The 13078-nt window shown below is 45.7% G+C and overlaps 1 protein-coding gene across 1 annotated transcript in view; it reads right to left on the bottom strand.

Moving 5' to 3' along the window:
• Nucleotides 1-13078, bottom strand: part of LOC132362974 (zinc finger protein 709-like) — a 45946-nt gene that overhangs the window by 26629 nt on the left and 6239 nt on the right. The window lies entirely within an intron of this gene.

The following is a 13078-nucleotide window of genomic DNA, read 5'->3' as shown; positions in this document are numbered from 1 at the left end:
TAAGCAGTGGCATTGATTTGTACTTGGGTATTGTGAGGCAAATTATTCTCAGAGTTCTTAATGCCAAAGGGGGCGACCTTGTTTTTATTGGTGAGACCAGACAGGTACATCATGGGCAATGGCCAAATGATCTCTAACACTGTGCAGGTGAGTTAGATCGATTCTTGGGCAGCGACTTATCTATTGCTAGCATGGTTGCCTGGATTTTGACCAGTCTAATGCCTGGGTCCAGTCTTAATCATGGATGGCCCGTTTGATCTAGGGACAGAATGCAGCATCTCCACAATGGAACCCATCAGAACTGGTTATGGCACATTGTCCATAAAAAATACCAACTTCCTGGTCATTCATCTGCTCCCAAGTGACTCCCAAAGTGGATAATGTGCCTAGAAAGTTGGCCTCTTCCAGAATGGATTGCATCAGACAATACAGGAACACATTTTCTTGTCTAGGTGGGATATGCCAGAGGTGCCATTTTTGACTATTCTGTAAGCACCAATGTATATTTAATGAGGAGACCTTTGGTTGGAAAGCCTGAAGGGTCCTGCATTCATGACCAGTCCCAAGACCACTGCAGCCCCGCAGCCTTCTGTGGCAGGACCCAGCCCACTCACTAGCAGGCTGGCACCAGCCCCAGGACTCCCTGGGCCCCGGCCTGCCCACCAGAAGGCCAACACCAGCTTTGAGCCACTTGGGGCCCCTCAGCCAGCTGCCACGGGATCCAGTTCCACCCACCGGCAGGCTGACACAAGCTTTGGAACACCCTGAGCCCTGCAGCCAGCTGTGTGAGGAACGAGCACTGCCCATCAGCAGGCTAACACCAGCTCCAGAACTCTCAGAGCTCTGCAGCCAGAATTCCCAGGATAGGGCTCTACCCACCAGTGAGCCAGCACTAGCCCCAGAAACCCTTGGGCCTTGGCCCTACCCACCAATAGGCTGACACCAGCTCTGGGACCCCTGGACCCTTCAGCCAGAGACTCCAGGATGAGCCCTGCCTGCCAGTGGTCCAGCACCAGCCCTAGGACCTGATTTCACCCCCCAGTGGATGGGCACCAGCCCCAGGATCTCCTGGGCACTAACCCTGCCCACCAGTGGGTAGACACTAGCACAGAACTACCATAGCCCTACAACATGCTGTAGCAGGGCCCAGCCCACCCACCAGCAGGCCAGCACCAGCTCTGAGACACCTCAGGTCCCTCAGCCACCCGCCCAGGGATCTGGTCCCACCACCAGCTGGTTGACACAAGCTTTGGGAAACCCCAGACACTGCAGCCAGCTGTGCCACCAACTGGTCCTGCCTACCAGTGGGCCAACACCAGCTCTAGGATCCCCAGGGCCCTGCAACCAGAGATCCTGGGACCCGGCTCTACCCACCAGTGAGCCAGCACTAGCCACAGGACACCCATAACTATATCTACTTGCTTTAGACTGTCATATAAAGTCAAACATATTCTAAAAGATATATTAATACATTTTTTACTGCCCTCCTCCACATTTTGTGATTTTGATGTCCTATTTTACATCTTCATGTTTACCCTTTTGCTGTTAATTGTAGTTATAATTGCTTTTACAAAAATTTTTTGATTGTTTTTTAATCTACGTACTGGCTTATTAAATGATCTTCAATCCCTTTGTATATTTGCCTTTCCTATTGTGATTTTCCCTTTCCTATAGATTCATGCTACTTTTCTATTTAGGAAAGACCTTTCAATATTTCTTTTAGGTTAGGTCTAGTGTTGCTGTATTCTTTTAGTTTTTGCTTGTCTAAGAAATTCTTTATTTCTCCTTCTATTCTAAATGGTAATCTTGCTGGGTAGAGTATCCTACATGACAGGTTTTTCCTTTACAGGATTTTGAATATATCATGCCACTCCTTCCTGGACTGCAAAGTGTCTGCAGAGAAATCAACTGATAGCCTTATGCAGGGTCCCTTGTAACTGACTCTTTGTTTTTCTCTTGCTGCCTTTAGAATCCTCTATCTTTAACTTTTGCCATTTTAATTATGATATGTCTTGGTATGGGTCTGTTTGGGTTCATCTTGTTTAGGACCCTCTGTGCTTCCTATACCTGGACATCTATTTCCTTCTTTAGGTTTGGGAAGTTTGCAGCCATAATTTCTTCAAATACATTTTTCAATCCCCTTCTCTTTCTTCTGGAACCCCTATTATGCACAGGTTGGCATGCTTTATATTATCCCATAGATCTCATATGTTGCTTTCATTTTTTAAAATTTGTCTTTCTGTCTGCTGTTATGATTGGGTGATTTCCATTATTCTATCTTCCAGATCACTTATTCATTCTACTGTGTTATTTAGTCTGCTATTCATTGCTTCTAGATTGGTTTTTATCTCAGCAATTGAGTTGTCTAATTTTGACTGTTTCCTCTTTACAGTTTCTAGTTCCTTGCTACAGTTATCTGCTTTTCTATAAATAATCTTTCTTAATTCCTTTAGCATTTTTATTACCTCCTTTCTGAACTTGGGGTCTAGTAGACTAGTGAGATCTGTTTCATTATTTGTTCTTTTAGGGGATTTCTCTTGTTCTTTTTTTTAATAAATTTATTTTATTTATTTATTTTTGGCTGTGTTGGGTCTTTGTTGCTGTGTGTGGGCTTTCTCTAGTTGTGGCGAGCGGGGGCTACTCTTCGTTGCAGTGCGTGGGCTTCTCATTGCGGTGGCTTCTCTTGTTGCGGAGCACGGGCTCTAGTCACGCGGGCTTCAGTAGTTATGGCACGCAGGCTCTAGAGTGCAGGCTCAGTAGTTGTGGCACATGGGCTTATTTGCTCCGCGGCATGTGGGATCTTCCCGGACAAGGGCTCGAACCCGTGTCCCCTGCATTGGCAGGCAGATTCTCAAACACTGTGCCAGCAGGGAAGCCCTCTCTTGTTCTTTTAATTGGGAGTAGTTCCTCTGCTTTTTCATTTTACTTACATTTCTCTGCTTCTATGAATTTAGGAGAAACAGTTACCTACTGTGGTCTCAAAGGACTGTTTTTTTTTTTTAAATTAATTTATTTTATTTATTTATTTTTGGCTGCATTGGGTCTTCGTTGCTGTGCAAGGGCTTTCTCTAGTTGTGGCGAGCGGGGGCTACTCTTGGCTGTGGTGCGCGGGCTTCTCACTGCGGTGGCTTCTCTTATTGTGGAGCACGGGCTCTAGGGCGCGCGGGCTCAGTAGTTGTGGCACACGGGCCCAGCTGCTCCACGGCATGTGGGATTCTCCCAGACCAGGGCTGGAACCCGTGTCCCCTGCATTGGCAGGCGGATTCCTAACCACTGCGCCACCAGGGAAGCCCTCAAACGACTGTTTTTATGTGGGAGAGTCCCTGTGTAGATTGCGTGAGTCCAATATTTTTGGTTTGAGGGCTGTTTTTGGTACGGATGCCAGCCACATCTTTCCTTAGAGTGTGCTGGCCGTTATCCCCTTGTTAGGGGGTGTGACAGGTGTTGTGGCGACAAGCACCTGCACTGGATGTTGGGTTGGGCCTCCTCTTTGCTAAGTGCTGTCAAAGCCCTGTTGGGGGTGGGGTCTGCTTAGCAGTTGTTGGGGTAGAAGCCCTAAGGGTTGGGTTCAATAAGGCTCTGTTGCCCTTAAATGTGTGCTCTGTTCCCGAGGAGATGAGCACTAAAGCAAGTGAGGCCCGTGTGGTCACAGTGAACCTATGCATCACCCATGAACGCCTCTGCAGTTCTGCCCAGAAGCAGCCCAAGGTCACATCCCTTTCTCCATTGTCTGTCCCAGACCTAGTGCTAGGCTGGTGCTGGGGACCAGGGTGTTGTGGCTTCAGGAAGTGGTTGTGCTGCCACCTGGGACCTGGGCTCCTTCTGTGGTAGGGCTCTCCCAGGACCTGTCTGCCCCAGATGCAGCTCCAAGCTGTGGTGTAAGGTGGGTGGAACCAGAGCGCTCCCTCCTGGAGACATGTGATTCTGTGACACTGCCACCCACTGCCTGGTGTGCGGCCAACAAAGTCCTCTACTGCTGGACTCACCCCTGCCTTTTCCTTTTTTTTTTTTTGGCTGTCCCTCTCGGCTTGTGGGATCTTAGTTCCCCAACCAGGGATCAAACCCAGGGGCCCCAGTCTTACCCACTGGACCGCCAACAAATTCCCAGACCCACCACTGCCTTGGGCAGCTGATAATGGGCTCCTATGCCAGCCCCGCCCCTGCCACGTGCATGCTGACAACGGGCTCCAGACCACACCTCTGGCCCTCCAGGCTGTTCCCCGAGCAGCTAGGCAGAGTCCTCTCCCAGGGGCCATCGTGCTTACTAGCAGACCGGACCGGCGTGGGTTTTGGGCTGGGAAGTGCAGCCCTCAGCGCCAACCTCTCCACTCTGATTGCTGGCAAGCCAGCATGCACACGCCTTGTAAGCAGAGTCCAGGCTCCTCCAGCCCCTCTCTCTGTGCCGGTGCACCTCCCAGCAGGCAATGGGGTTTCACACAGTGAGGCCCTGCCTATGCGGACCCTCCCTCCTTCACAGATTCCCTCCTAGGGGAGCCAGTCCTATCTTGATGCCTATTTTTTTTTTTTTGTACATGCCACGTGGCATGCGGGATCTTAGTTCCCCGATGAGGGATAGAACCTGTGCCCCCTGCAATGGAAGCCAGGAGTCTTAACCACTGGAATGCCAGGAAAGGCCGTATGTGGGGATCTTTTTACAGGTTTAGTTGTATGAGATCTTCTGGGGAATTCCCTGGTGGTCCAGTGGTTAGGACTCGGCGCTATCACTGCAGGACCCGGGTTCGATCCCTGCTCAGGGAACTAAGATCCTGCAAGTCACACGGTGTGGCAAAAAAAAAAAAAGAGCTCTTCTGCCAATTTCCATTTGGTGTTTTGTGAGAACTGTTCCTTATGTAGATGTATTTTAAATGTGTTTGTTGGGGGAGGTGAGCTCCACATCCCGCTACTCCATCATCTTGGTCCACCTTCCAACCCATGTTTATTGTTTTTGCAGTTTATCTGTTTACAGTGTTTGAAGCATAAAGAAACCTATTCTCTCTTCAATTACTCAGCCATAAAAAGGAACAAAATTGGGTCATTTGTAGAGATGTGGATGGACGTAGAGTCTGTCATACAGAGTGAAGTAAGCCAGAAAGAGAAAAACAAACATCTCATATTAACGCATATATGTGGAATCTAGAAAAATGGTACAGATGAACCTATTTGAGGGCAGGAATAGAGACGTAGACGTAGAGAACAGACATGTGGACACGGTGGGGAAGGGGAGGGTGGGATGAATTGGGAGATTAGGATGGACATATATACACTACCATGAATAAAATAGATAGCTAGTGGGAACAAGCTATAAAGCACAGGAAGCTCAGCTCCATGCCCCGTGATGACCTAAATGGGTGGGATGGGGGTGGGGAGGGAGGTCCAAGAAGGAGGGGATATGGGTATCCATATAGCTGATTCACTTCATTGTACAGCAGAAGTTAACACAACATTGTAAAGCAATTATACTCCAATTAAAAAAAAAACACCTATTTTATGTTCTCTTCAAATGTGCATGTACATGGAAAGATATCTATCTCTCCTGCTTTCAAATCCAACATTTACCTGTTTTCTGCTTGAAATTCCCGTTGGCTAATACCTGACCAGGGACCATGAGACTATGGAAAATATTCAAAATGCTTGCTTATGGAAAAATTAAACCAAAACAATTTTAGCCAAGAAGTGAAACCAGGAAGCACATATGTTATATAAATTCCAGGGCTTCCCTGGTCGTGCAGTGGTTAAGAATCCTCCTGCCAATGCAGGGGACACGGGTTCGAGCCCTGGTCCGGGAAGATCCCAAATGCCGCAGAGAAACTAAGCCCGTGCGCCACAGCTACTGAGCCTGTGCTCTAGGGCCTGCAAGCCACAACTACTGAGCCCACGTGCCACAACTACTGAAGCCTGCGTGCCTAGAGCCCATGCTCCACAACAAGAGAAGTCACCGCAATAAGAAGCCCGCGCACCGCAATGAAGAGTAGTCCCCGCTCACCGCAACTAGAGAAAGCCTGCGTGCAGCAAAGAAGACCCAACGCAGCCAAAAATAAATAAATAAATAAATAAATAAATAAATTCCAAATATTATGAGTTTTCACAATAAGAGCTGAGGTAAATAGGCCTTTAGTGTGATGTTTCATGTTTCCTTGACTACGAATTAGACTGTTTTGTGTTTTTGCTTGTGTGTTTGTTTGCAGGATGTTCCCCAACCAGGGATTGAACCCAGGCCACGGCAGTGAGAGCGCCGAATCCTAACCACTAGGCCACCAGGGAACTCCAGAATTAGACTATGTTTAATATTTGCTGCAGTGGTAAGTGTCAGGGGCTTCAATATCCTCTAGTATCCTTGTATTTTTCTCTGCTACTGTGTTTGGGTATCCCTAGAAATTCACTTACAGGCAGAGCCTGTGTCTGGTATTTGTTTTAATCCACTCTTTTTATACTGGAACCCTGTTGATATGGTGGTCAGGTGTGTGATGGGAAAATGTTCTCATGTTATGATTAAACCTGTTATGTTTTGGGGGGAGAGAATCCCTGGACTCTGTATATCAGAGAGGTTCTTGGCTTTTATTCCTCACCTTTTGTTAGATCAAAAACCTGAAGGGTCAGGAAGTTGTCTGGCAGCTCTTTCCCCAGTCAGATAAGACTTAGGCAAATTAGTTTTCCTTGAGGGATGACCTCAGTTACAGAGAACACAATGCTTTGTGTTTGTATCAAAATGTTTTCCCCCCATTTCCTGCCTGGATCATGAGTCAATTTTCCCCAATCTTCCCACTGAGAACTTGCTTGGGCTCCTGTAGGAAAAACTAACGAATTTTTGGGGGCTCCAGAAGACTGGCTCCTCTTAGAGCTTTTAACTCTCAAGCTAGTCTATACTGTGTATCCAGCAATTCTATTATACTTTATGAGTGCCTAGCAGTTGCTGGCTCCAGTGGCTTCTGCTTTCAGTAATTCTCTATACTCAACCAACTCTCGTTTGGGGGGCACTGGTTTACCGTATAACCTCAAGTATCTTATGGAGGAAATTCCCTGGCGGTCCAGTGGTTAGGACTCCACGCTTCCACTGCTGGGGGCATGGGTTCGATCCCTGTCGGGGAACTAAGACCCCACATGCCGTGCGGCATGGCCAAAAAAATCTTATGGATCTAAGAAGGGGTGTGGATTTCTGGTTTGTTCAGTATTTTTTTGTTCTAAAAATGAGAAGGATGAACAGAATCCATCTACTCACCTCTGTTGCTCTATATTTTTCCCTTTTGAGACTAAATCATTTTCACTTATTGATTCTACTGCTAGTGCCCACGCGGGTGGTTTCAAAGTTTTTCTTTTGTGACCAATGATAAAACATTATCATTGGGATCTTTCTATTTGGGTTTCTCTCCTCATCTTATAAAAATTCCCTACACTGAACACCTGTTTGTCACCCAAAAGACATTATCCATTGGTTACTGTCTGTGTTACCACTGCAGTATTTGGGGGCAGGATTAACACGCTACCTAAACTGGGATCTGTTGTCCATAGTAATGTTGTCACATTCATCAGAAAACAGAAAAACGTTTATTACTCGAGTACTTTCAAAGGAGAGTAGGGCAAGGGTAAGTGGGTTCAGATGGCTTGTGCAAAGGAGAATGTGCTGGCCCTTTAATGCATGTAGGGGTAGAAGCTGCAGGGTTTCAATGTTTGGCCCTCCTACATGCTGCCACAAAAATAAAAGGCTCACGTGTCAACCTTTGTAAATATTTAACTCACTGTGAGCCAGGCAGGGTGAGCAGGTATCTGAAGCAATTAAGACTCCAATATCAAGTTGAGGCCAATGTCTTTTATTAAAGTTCACTCCTGAGGTTTATTGACTGAATGATGAAACATCTCACTTAAATAAATTAGAATATTAATTGAAAAGCCATGTGTAAGGCACAAGTACATATTACAATTAAGATGACAAAGCCTCGGGAATTCCCTGGCGGTCCAGTGGTTAGGTCTCTGTGCTCTCACTGCTGAGAGCCTGGGTTTGATTCCTGGTTGGGGAACTAAGATCCCACAAGCCGTGTGGTGCGGCTAGAAAAAAAAAAAAAAAGATGACGAAGCCTCAAAAAAAAAAAAATTGAATCTAGTCATCGCAGGGTGTAGTAGAGATACAGGGATGTGTCAGTATGACTCCAGAATTATGTTCATATATTTTCAAAATGTTATTTTTTAATTTGTTGTCTCATTTGTCGTGTAATAGGTGGCACCTTGACAGTGTAGCCTACCCACGTGCAGCAAACAGCTCTTTTACAGGAACAGAACTCTCCCTGGCTGGCTAATAAATAGTCCAAAGCCAAGTGAACATCAGCTACCATGGCTGCCAAAGAGTTGTTCTTCATGGAAAACATCTAAGACATTAGCTGTCTGCTACCTGTATTTTGAGTGTCTTGGACATATCATGATTGGCATTAATGATGTGTTTGTTGGGCTTCCCTGGTGGCGCAGTGGTTGAGAATCTGCCTGCCAATGCAGGGGATGCGGGTTCGAGCCCTGGTCTGGGAAGATCCCACATGCCGCGGAGCAACTAGGCCCGTGAGCCACAATTACTGAGCCTGCGCATCTGGAGCCTGTGCTCCGCAACAAGAGAGGCCGCGATAGTGAGAGGCCCACGCACCGCGATGAAGAGTGGCCCCCACTTGCCGCAACTGGAGAGGGCCCTCGCACAGAAATGAAGACCCAACACAGCCATAAATAAATAAATAAATAAATAATTTTAAAAAATGATGTGTTTGTTGACTGACATCATGTGTGCACAGGTCGGTGTCTGTGTCTCCTATGATAATGAGCATGTGAGTGCAAATGGTAGAAAAACAGCACATTTGTGTTGGGTGGGCCAGAAGGGTTTTGAAGGAGCATGCCCAAAATGAAATATTGACACACAGGTTGCACAGACTACGGGTGATGGTAGGAGGGGGACCAGGGAGTTGGATATAACAGTGGTGTCCAGAGTGCACTATGATAATAAACCAAAGACCTGTAGAGGTGACCATTCTGACAGAAATGTCTAGTATAGAAGGGCTTCTACTTATAAGGTGCCCGTAAGCCTGATGACCAGAACAAAGTAATAGGCTCCAAAGACTGGTAATTGAATCTAATTAATGGCTCCAACAGGAGGAAGACCTATCTGTAAGAAAGCAAGGTGGGGACTTCCCTGGTGGCACAGTGGTTAAGGATCCGCCTGCCAGTGCAGGGGACACGGGTTCGAGCCCTGGTCTGGGAAGATCCCACATGCCGCGGAGCAACTAAGCCTGTGCGCCACAACTACTGAGCCTGCACTCTACAGCCCACGAGCCACAACTACTGAGCCCGTGTGCCACAATTACTGAGCCCGCACGCCACAATTACTGAGCCCACACGCCTAGAGCCTGTGCTCTGCAACAAGGGAGCCACTGCAATGAGAAGCCCGCGCACCGCAACGAAGAGTAGCCCCCGCTCGCCGCAACTAGAGAAAGCCCACGTGCAGCAAAGAAGACCCAACGCAGCCAAAAATAAAAAAAAAAAAAGAAAGGTGGGACTTCATGGTGGTCCAGTGGTTAGGACTCCATGCTTCCACTGCAGGGGGCACGGGTTCTATCTCTGGTCAGGGAACTAAGATCCCACATGCTGCACAGTGTGGCAAAAAAAAAAAGAAAAAGAAGAAAGCAAGGTATAAGTAAGTCATTAGGCCACTATGAGTGTTATAACCTGAGGTCATTATGGGAGGTCCTCTGAATGCCTTTTTCAAGAGCCCAGTGTTGTGTATTCCCAGAATTCAGTTGATAATATCAATAATTTCTAGTGTGTCTTGGTGGCTCCTTGTATCTTGGGTCATGGTGAGAGCATAACAAGTAGCCAACAGAGAGGATGAGGGGCCCTATAAAGTCTGTTTGTCAAAAGCTGTAGGGACCCCTTCCTTGGTCTGTAAAGTAAGTCCATCAGTTATATTACCAGTGGTATGTTTTTTCACCTCAGGTGCATTGGTCAGTCACTAAGTTAGCCGTGGTAGAGGAGGGAAGTCCCTTGAATTTTGCCTAACCTTTAGATTAGAGGCCACTTGGGACTTCCCTGGCGATCCAGTGGTTAAGACTCTGCACTTCCACTGCAGGGGGCACGGGTTCGATCCCTGGTTGGGGAACTAAGATCTCGCATGCTGTGCAATGCAGACGAAAAAAAAAAAGAAAAAAAAGAAAGATTAGAGGCCACTAAATGGTTATAGATTACCATTTACTCACAGGTCAAATTTAATACCATTAGAGCTCAGGCACAAGTATGTGGTCAGAAAGTTGAGTAAATTTATTGCTCTGAACAGTGAAATGAGCCTCTGCAGATTAGGGTTTAATATGTGAAGAGTAAGGATGGCGCTGATTTGTACATGGATTTTGTGAGGCAAGTTAATCTCAGAGTTCTTTATGCCAAAGGGGGAAACCTTGGATAAGGAGTTGTTATTGGTGTAATCAAACAGGTGGATCATGGGCAATGGCCAAAGGATCTGTAACAATGTGCAGATGAGTTTGCGTCTTGGCAAGGGAATTCTCTACTGCTAGCATGATTGCCTGGAGTTTGACTAATCCATCTGATGCTTGGGTCCAATCTTCCATCTCGGATGGCCTGTTTGACCTAGAGACAAAATGCAGCATCTCTGCAGTGGACCCCGTCAGGTGTGGTGACGGCACACTCTATATAAAGTATGTGAACTACCTGGTCACTCATGTGACCCCAAGTGACTCCCCAAATGGCCAATGTGTCTAGAAAAGAAGTGACCTACTTCAAAACAGATGGCATCCATCAGAGAACAGGGCAACACACTTCCTCCTCTGGATGGGATATGCCAGCAGCACCATGTTTGGTTCTATTCTGTAAATACCAATATATGTTCAAAGAGAAGGCCTCTGGTTAGAAAGCCTGAGGGGCCCCGCATTTATGACCCAATGTCAAATGGGAAGGTGACTTTAAGGGATCATCAGCTCACGCCCTGGAGGTCTTCCATTACACAAAGACTCTCAGCTGCCAGCAGTGGGGTCTGTATTTGCGTGCAGTAACAACTAAGAATAGTTTCTGGCATAAGAATGCCTTACGTAACTTATGTCCACCATGGATGGTTTAAAGACTCTTGGACGCATAATAGTAGGCTGCTAAAGCCTCTATAATAAAGCAATGTGGGGAGATAATGTTGAGTGTTATTTCAAAAAATACTACAGCTACTTGTTTCCCACTTCGAGGCCAGTTACTTTTTAGTGTTGTACGAATAAGTAAGCAAGCAAATCTGATAAACATGTGATGCCTATGGTCTCTGTGGCTGATGGAATGTGCCCGTGACATGGGTTCTGCCAATTGCTTCTGTCAGCCTCGCAACTCACAGCTCCCTGGTGTTGCCTCAGAAGAATTTTCCAGAGTGAGACATGTGTGAATTTCTAAAGATGTTTCCACGTAAGTAAGCACAGAGTAGGCTTGAGAGGGGGAAATGGTCTATGGATGGCCATGAAGGAAATGATGCTGATGCACACAGATGAGGATGTCCCCAGGAAGATCCCACTTGGGATACACCTTTATGTTTCAGAACCACAGTATTTCAACAGATCTGTCCGAGGAACCCGACTTAAACTCAAAAGAGATCTGGGAACCCTCCCACTTCACTCCTAGTTATATGCATGAGGCGAGGGCAGGTGTAGCCCTAGAGGGTGTTTTTTCAATTAAGACAGGGTTGTAAGAAAGGTCTCTTGTGGCCCTTCAGTTCTTCCTAAGAAAGATCCCACAGTGGTGGAAAAAAAGAGTTGAACACATAATCAAAGTTCAGGAGAGTTTAACATTCTCCTAGCATATGAAAACGCTTGTTATATAATTTTAAGTATACTTGTTGAGTTTTCACAAATGTATAGTAATACTGTCATCAAAAGATGGAAAATATCCATCACCCCAAAAAGAACACTCTTGTGGTACCCATTTTAATGAAACCCCTTCAATACATAAGGTAACATTTTTTTCAAAAGAGGAAAAGATTGAATTTCCTTCACTGTTTTAAACTTCGAAGCTGTTACTGTTGTTTCCCACCTGTGAATAGGAAAACAGCCTATGGATTGTGGATCACTGAAACAAAAGAACCCGAGCCACCCGTGCAATGGGAAGGCATTGAAAATTTCCCACTTCTCCTTTTAGACCCATTTAGGGTATTACTTAAAATGATATGCTCTCTCTCTCTGCAGGTCATCTCAATTATACCTTGAATGATTTCCTCTAAAGAAGCACAGCTCTTTTTGGTGTTTCCACTGAGAAGTACAGTGGAAACCTACTCATAGAATAAACTCAGGATGGGCTACAATGGTGCAGATAAATACAACTCTTTCTCCAGTTGAGAAGAACTCCACAGCTTAATGGGGTATACACTGTGTTAGTCTGTACAGCAGTAAACTGAAAATGCCAAATAGTACAATATTTTGAATATTTATATAAAAATAAAAATCCTCTCAAATGATATTAAACACAACCCTAACCCTAACCTAGACTGAATGGTGGAAATATCTGTGCCCAAATCAACAGGAAGTCTCCAGTCCCAGATTACAATGTCCACACTCATGACCACATATTATACAAACAAAATTTGTAATGACTGCAAAAATGAAAATGAACCACATCCATATCTTTATCTTTATGGGGAATCTTTATGTTAGTCAAGAAAAGCAGGATGTTCTATGTTGCCCCCTCTACTTCCACACTCAAGCAGTTCCTGAAGAGTGTTTAATATGTATTACATGGCAGAAACATAAGTGATTAGTAATGACATCTTCATTCACTGAGCCTCCTACCAGGATAGAAGAGATATGTATACACCTCAGCCTTTTATATCACATGTCATTTTTCACTTTCCTTCCAAGCCCTTATTTCCATCTTATAAACCAAAGCTTTACCATTTGTTAACCATCTCTCTTTTCCCACAAAAATATAAGCAACAGGACTGCAAGAAGTTGTTTGTCTCACACAGCTATAACCAAATCATACAGTGCCTTGATTATCTGTGCTAAATGAGGTACCTTGACTCTAAACTGCATGGCAATGAGGGATGTTGAAACATTAGCATCAAAAGTATAGTCTCTGA

The sequence above is a fragment of the Balaenoptera ricei genome, chromosome 3 (genome assembly GCF_028023285.1).
Source record: "Balaenoptera ricei isolate mBalRic1 chromosome 3, mBalRic1.hap2, whole genome shotgun sequence".
Lineage (NCBI taxonomy): Eukaryota > Metazoa > Chordata > Mammalia > Artiodactyla > Balaenopteridae > Balaenoptera > Balaenoptera ricei.
This window is presented reverse-complemented; position numbering and strand designations above follow the sequence as displayed.